Below are 8,239 nucleotides of genomic sequence, written 5' to 3' on the forward strand. Positions count from 1 at the left end.
CTTGCAGTGAGCTGAGATCCGGCCACTGCACTCCAGCCTGGGCGACAGAGCGAGACTCCGTCCCCCCAAAAAAAAAAAAGACAAGAAACAATTCAGAGCTTAACCAGCACCATCTTCCTATCAGCTGTAGAATAATATATACACATATTCTATACACATGCATATAAACACACACTCATATATAAACACACATATATAAACACATACACACATACATACATGTATACACAGATATATATACACAAACATATGTATACACACGTGTGTATATCCTCATTCGCTTGTAAATTATTTATAAATGCACATGCCATGTTATATTGCTTTCAAGAGGTGTGAAAACCAGCGTTCGGAGATAGACAGACAGAGAAACATTTTTTAAGTGCAATGATACATTTTGGTGGGAGAAATAAAAATTTATGCTGAGAGAGTTAGGAGATGGAAGAGAAAGTTCTTAATAAAACTGTTCTTTAGAGTTTCCCAGGATAATAAAGCTACACATTTGTTTCCCCCTTACAACTGAGATGTTTATGAGGAAGTAAAACACAAAGTTAATTCTATATTTGGTATACAACACTTGTAGGCTTGGAAGTTTGTCTTTTGCTTTAATGAGGACACAATAGACTCCAAGGTTTAATGTAACCTGCGATGGACCCTGGAATTAAGACTGTGAAGCCCATATGTGTTAAGGACACCTCTGTCTTTTTCATGGATTCTCTCTCTGGTTATTTTTCTTCTCCTCATAGAAGTAGGCGGTATCTGATGAGCTTAACTCATGCAGCACTTGTGCTAAGCTTTTGATAGGGGATGTCTATGCACAAGCAGAGGAAGTGGCTTTAAATTAAGAATCATAGGTTACTTACCTATGGACACCACCTGGAAAGCAAGCATGTGAGTGAGATTCTATTCATGTGGGTTTATGTGGTGGGTTAAGTTTGTGCAAAGTCTCTTCTAGTTTCTAGTTTCTCAGAGAAATAAAAACTCTTGTCAACTGAGAGTGAGGAAAAGGAGGAAAGTACAAAGTTAAAAACGAGATGTATTTTCTCTATGCACCTATGTCTCTAAAAATCTGCCAAGAGTGTTAGCAATTGAAAGGGTAAGCCATCCACCCTTTACACTAGGTAAGGTAGATAGAGCATCAGCCTCTAAGCTGTGATCTACAAGCAGACATCCATTTCCTGAGTATCCGTGAGCTGACAGCTCCGCAGGTTGGGTGTGGTTGTGTAACTGTGACCTGCTTGACTCTGGGACCTCTATTTGGTTGCTGTCCTTTGGAAGTTGTCTGATGACATATTCCCTAGATCTCCCATGTCTAGGACGTTTATGGAGATTGGGAAAGTGATTGTGCTGAGGATGCTGAGACTTTTCCCAAACTCCCCAATCCAGTGAATACAAAACATTTCCAACTTCCCTTTGGTTTTTCATCAGCTTTCTTTTCTCACTGTATTAGTCCATTTTCACGCTGCTGATAAAGACACACCCAAGAATGGGTAATTTATAAAGAAAAAGAAGTTTAATGGACTCACAGTTCCATGTGGCTGGGGAGGCCTCACAATCATGGTAAAGGGTGAAAGGCATGCCTTCCATGGCAGCAGGCAAGAGAGAATGAGAACCAAGCAAAAGCAGAAACCCTTTATAAAAGCATCATAACTCGTGAAACTTACCCACCACCACAAGAACAGTATGAGGGAAATTGCCCCCATGATTCAATTATCTCCCACCAGGTCCCTCCCACAACACGTGAAAATTATGGGAGCTACAATTAGATTTGGGTGGGGACACAGCCAAACCATGTCACTTACCTACAAAAGATGTGATGTTTCAGGTTTTTCAGGTATTGGATGTGCCTTTTATTTTTGGATTTTGATTTGTTTTTCAGATTTCTCTCTTCTGGACAGGAGACATTAGGTTAGAAAACATTGAGGGTTGGTGGTCTAGAGCTGGATTGACCTTTGGTTCTGACATTCGTCTCTTCTAAGGCCATGTGCAAATCATTCTGCTGCCATGGTTCATCACTTGTAAATGACAACATATGTCTACTCTGCAAGATTGTGAGGATTGGATAGATTGTACATAAAGTGTAAAAGTCTAGCATAAAAGTGGTGCTAAATCAACCGTAGTAGATACAAGTTAACATTTCTTGAGTGCTCACTATGTGCCAGATGCTGTGGTAAATAATCTGGATGTGCAGCCATGCATCACTTAATGATGGAGATAGATTCTGAGAAATGCACCATGGAACATCATGGAGTGCACTTATGCAAACTTGGATGGGACAGCCCACCACACACTTAGGCTCTATGGTATAGGCTGCTGCTCCAGGCGATAAACCTGTACAGCACATTACTGTGTTGAGTACTGCAGGCATCTGTAACACAATGGTAAATACTTGTGTATCTAAACTTAGAAAAGGGTCAATAAAAATATGGTATAAAGGTTTTTGAAAATAGTACACGTGTCTAGGAGACTTGCCATGAATGAAGCTTGCAGGACTGGAAGTTCCTCTGGGTGAGTCAATGAGTGAGTGGTGAGTGAATGTGACATCCTGGGACATGACTATCCACTGCTGTAGACTTCATCAACACTGTACACCTAGGTTACATTAAATTCATATGTTTTTGTTCATCAATAATAAATTAACCTTAGCTCACTGTAACTCTTTTGCTTTATAACTTTACATTTTTAGCCTTTTTGCCTCTTGTAGTAACACTTAGCTTAAAATACAAACACACTGTACAACTTTACAAAAACATTTTCTTCATTTATATCCCTATTCTATAAGCTTTTTGTCTATTTTTAATTTTTTAAACTATTTTATTAAAAAAACTGAGATATAAACACACACATTAGCATAGGCCTACACAGGGTCAGGATGATCCATATCACTGTCTTCCACCTCCACATCTTGCCCCACCGGAAGGTCTTCAGGGACAGTAACACGCATGCACCTGCCATCACCTATGATTGCAAAGCTTTTTTTCTGGATACTTTCTGAAAGACCTGCCTGAAGCTGACAGTTAACTTGTTTTTTAATAAGTAGACTCTAAATAACAATTAGAAGTGTATATACTAAATACATAAGCCAGTAACGAAGTTGTTTATTATCATTATCAAGTATTAACATACCACTTGCATAATAGTTTTATAGGACTTGGCAAGGCAGTAGACTTGTTTACACCAACATCACCACAAACACGTGAGTAATGCATTGTGCTATGATGTTAAGATGACTACAGTGTCACTAGACAATACAAAATTTTAGCTCCATTTTAATCTTATGGGACCACTATAGGATATGCGGTTCATCATGGACTGAAATATTGTTACACAGGGCATGATTGTATTGACTCATTTATTCCCGGAAATAAATGACACACATACTCTTATAATTGTCATTTTACAGGAGAAGAAATTGAGACTCAGAGAGGAAATATTGCCTCCCTTATAGCCAGTGGTAGTAAAATTAGTTTTCAAACTCAGTCTGACATCAGGGTCCTTGAACACTACACATACGCACAGGTGCTACTATCTCTTTGGCTTCTATCAACAATGCTTATGCCTGCTTTGGTTTCGAAGTACTGTAGTCTGAAAGTTACCAAGAAAATAATGCCATCAACTTATGTTTATGTTCAAAGAAAAAAGTAATTTTCGTGAATGCCAGTGTGATTTTACAATATAAGAAATTCAGTGAGAAGCAGTATAATCATAATTTGAAAACTGCAGATTTCACTTTCTTTTCTTTTTTGCTCTTTCTCAGCAAAATCAAGCAAGCTTTATTTTAAATTGTGAAACTGTTACATTTTTAAATTTCAAACTTGGAAAATGAAGGTCTCAAACAAGAAAATTATCTGTGTGTACAGAGATGAAAGGAATCAGGGTGAGTTAAATAAAGTCATGGAAAGTTTTAAATGCAATCCTTAATGTTTGTGGTGATAATTCTTAGTCTCTCTGTTGTAAATACATGTACAAAAAATTCCAACTACAGGAGGACCAAAGCAAGTACAGTAACTTTGGTAAAAAATGATCAGGTGCTATGAAACTTTCACGGGCTTACATAGCGTTTCCGGAGAGTTCTTGAATTTTTAAAGCTGTTTACAAAGTGGAGCTAAAAGGTCTAAAACCTGTGTACTCTTAGTATTCCGCTGAGGCTGTGGGTGCATTAAATAATGAGTTAGAAGTTTGCAGGAACCACTTTGTGGCAATTGAGAAGCATAAAGCATATTTAATTAAATTAAGTAATCTCTATTTAGATGAAAATAAATCATTTTAGTGCTTACTGTTTTTAACGACTCAGGCTCTCATTCAAGAAGAGAACAGGAAACTGATAAACTACTTAGAACTCCATTTATGGGGCTTTTATAACAAAGCACTAATGGGACTTTTCTTGCCAGGGAAATGTCATATTTTATTAATAAACGATTCTGAAACACTCACAATAATTAACAGTGTCTAACACAAAATGTGCCAGAAAAGAGGAAAGAAAACCACAAAGATATAAGCATTTTTGAAAGTACAAAAAGTTTTTAGAACATTTAAAGACTATGCTTATTTAATCCATTTTAAGTAAATGTCTATTAAGAACATGAATAAGAATATTTACTGAAGTCTCTCATTTTTTTTATAAGAACACAATTAATGGTTCAAGATTTTTCCTTGACAAGACTATTTGTAGACCTCAGAGATTATAGGCCTTTTCATATTTGGGAATGTTAACTTATATTATATTGAATATATTCATAGGCAATACCTAACTTAATTTTTCTCTAAAATTGTTATTATATTTTATAATTCATCTTTTAAAAATTTGAAATTTTAAACTGGCTGTGTTTCTTCAGCACTGTTTGTACATACTTGAAAATTCTTGAAATTTAAAGAATTGAATGAACTGATTATCTTCATTAATAATACAATTTTTTTGAATATCATAATTTATCCACTAATGAAATTGATACACTACTAAGTTTGGTGGAAACTTAACATCCACATCATGGTTGGTTGTACTTTCACTTCTTAGTTTAGAGATAATAATTCATTCTTCAGATCTTAAACAATTCTGTAGTCCTCTAATAAATGTATAGGTTTAGGTGCTGCACCTATATCTGGCTTATACAATTCTCTTCTTAATTTGCAATGTTTTGAAGATAGGGATAAAGACAAATACATCTTTGATCATTTTGGGCATATGATGAAGGCTTGTAAGAGATTTTCTTTTTTTTCTTTTCTTTTTTTTTTTTTTTTTGAGACGGAGTTTTACTCTGTAGCCCAGGCTGGAGTGCAGTGGCCAGATCTCAGCTCACTGCAACCTCCGCCTCCTGGGTTTACGCCATTCTCCTGCCTCAGCCTCCCGAGTAGCTGGGACTACAGGTGCCGCCACCTCGCCCGGCTAGTTTTTTGTATTTTTTAGTAGAGACGGGGTTTCACCGTGTTAGCCAGAATGGTCTCGATCTCCCGACCTCATGATCCGCCCGCCTCGGCTTCCCAAAATGCTGGGGTTACAGGCTTGAGCCACCGCGCCCGGCCAGAGATTTTCAATACGTATATGTTAAAATAGTAAAATGTTTAGATCATGTGGTCCAAAGAGAGTCCTAGAAGCCACTAGATCTTCCAAAATCCATTGTTTCCTCACCTCCCTTCACTCCAAAGAAAGTGAGCCCCTGGCATTTTGGTTAATCCAATAGTCCACTTGATGACGATGAAAACTAAATTGTTTTGAACACCTGATACATTTTATCTTTTCCACCTTAGCCATCCTCTTGAGTATAGAGTACATTATGATTTAACTTACATGTCCTGTTGACATATGATGTTCAGCATTTATTCAAATGTTTATTGGCCATTTGGATCCACTCTTTTGCCCGTTATTGTCTGTCTTTTCTCTCATGATTGGAAGAGTTCATTATACATTTTGGATATTAGTTTTTTTGTGAAATACACCTACTGCAATCCACATTGGTTTTCTCAGCCCCTTTAATTTCCATATAATTTTAGAATCAGCTCATCAATTTTTATTTTAAAAAACCCTATGAAAATTTTAACTGAGGCTCACACATAAACTATAGATTAAGCTGAGAAGAAGAAATAAGTTCACAATATTGAATTTTATAGTATCTATAAACGTAGAACATCTTTCCATTTATTCTATTTTAGTCTCAATAATATTTCACAATATTTTCACATTGTGCACAAAGATCTTGAAAATATTTCATTAGTTTTTTCTAAATGTAATATATTTTAACATTTTAATAAATCATTTCATAATAAGGTTTTATTGACTCTTGATGCTTTACAGAAGTATAATTGAGATCTATATATTGATGATTTTATTAGTCCATTCTCATACTGCTATAAAGAAGTGCTTGAGACTAGGTATTTTATGAGAAAAAGGTTTAAATGATTAACAGTTCCTTATGGCTAGGGAGGCCTCAGGAAACTTTACAATCATGGCAGAAGGAGAAGCAAACACATCCTTCTTCACATGGCAATAGTAGAAGAGAAGTGTTGCGCAAAGGAGGAAAAGCTTCTTATAAAAGAGTCAGATCTCAAGAGAACTCACTCAGTATCACAAGCACAGCATGAGGGTAACAGCTCCCATGATTCTACTACCTCCCACTGGGTTCCTCCCACAACACATGGGGATTATGGGAACTACAATTCAAGATGAGACTTGGGTTGGGACACTGTCAAACCATATCATTATGCCCCAGCTTCTCCCAAATCTCATGTTCTCACATTTCAATACACAATCATGCCCTTCTAACAGTCCCCCAAAATCTTAACTCATTCCAGCATTAACTCAAAAGTTCAAGGCCACTGTCTCATCTGATACAAGGAAGTCCCTTCTGCCTATTAGCCTATAAAATGAAAATCAAGTCAGTTATTTCCTTGATATAGTGGGAGTATAACCACTGGGTAAATACAGCCATTCCAAATGGAAGAAATTGGCCCAAATGAAGGGGCTACAGGCCCCCATGCAAGTCCAAAATCCAATAGAGCAGTTGTGAAACCTTAAAGTTCCAGAATGATCTCCTTTGACTCCATGTCTCACATCCAGGGAATGCTGATGCAAGAGGTAGGCTCCCATGGTTTTGGGCGGCTCTGCCTCTGTGGCTTTGCAGGGTTCAGACCCCCTCCTAGCTGTTTTCATGGGCTGGCATTGAGTACCTGCAGCTTTTCCAGGAGCACAGTGCAAGCTATCAGTGGATCTACCATCCAGTGTCTGGAGAACAAAAGAAAAAGATCCTTCCAGCATCCTCACACCAACCATTAAGGCTTGGGAAAGGCTATGGTGGAAACTCCACCAATAATGTCTTCTGTCTTAAACGAGGAGAAAAATCAATGCAAGAACCAGCACTTACCTCCTTTAGGTGAAGTCTTGCTTCCAGCCTGTAATTTCTGCAAAGGAACTGGATAAAACTCAACCACTAATTCTCCCTTGAAGAGACAAATAAATTGATTCAAGAACCAGCACTTACCTCCCTTAGGTGAAGTCTTGCTTCCAGCCTGTATTTTCTGCAAAAGAAATGGATAAAAAGGGGAGGTCTCTGATTGGCCCTCAGTACGCAGGGCGGAGAGAGACCTTTCCTGCCCAGGGTGGAGCCGCCCCGCTGAGATTAACATTGGGTGATTCCCAACCACTGACCTCAGACTCACCTTGACATCACCTGGGCCCCATCCTCAGGGATTCAGCTGTAATTGGGCTGCAGTGGGCTTTGGGGAATCACGGGTTGCTAAATCTCCCCAGGTGAAGTTAATGTCCAATCACGGTTTGCTAAATCTCCCCAGGTGAAGTTAATGTCCAATTCCCTTCCTAGACCACCGGGATCAGGTGTGATAGGTGACGGAACAGGAAATACACATTTTGGATTTTGCAGGGTACCTGGCTCCCAGCTCTAAAAACTCTCGTAGAGAAAAAAAATTAAACAAAAATAAATAAATAAAAATTTGTAAAAAAAAGAGGATTAAAAACTCTTGTGACTTCCTAAGTTACAAATAAAATAAGTCTACTTTGTGGCCAGCTGTGGTGGCGCCTGCCTATAAATCCCAGGAGGCCGAGAGGCCTAAGCCAGCGGATCCCTAGGGGCCAGGAGTTTGAGACCAGCCTAGGCAACATAGCAAGATGCATTCTCTACAAAAATATTTAATAATTAGCCATGCATAGGCTGGGCGTGGTAGCTCATGCCTGTATTCCCAGCACTTTGGGAGGCCGACTCATGCCTGTATTCCCAGCACTTTGGGAGGCCGA

Source organism: Colobus angolensis, unplaced genomic scaffold, assembly GCF_000951035.1.
Source record: "Colobus angolensis palliatus isolate OR3802 unplaced genomic scaffold, Cang.pa_1.0 Scaffold14, whole genome shotgun sequence".
Classification (NCBI taxonomy): Eukaryota; Metazoa; Chordata; class Mammalia; order Primates; family Cercopithecidae; genus Colobus; species Colobus angolensis.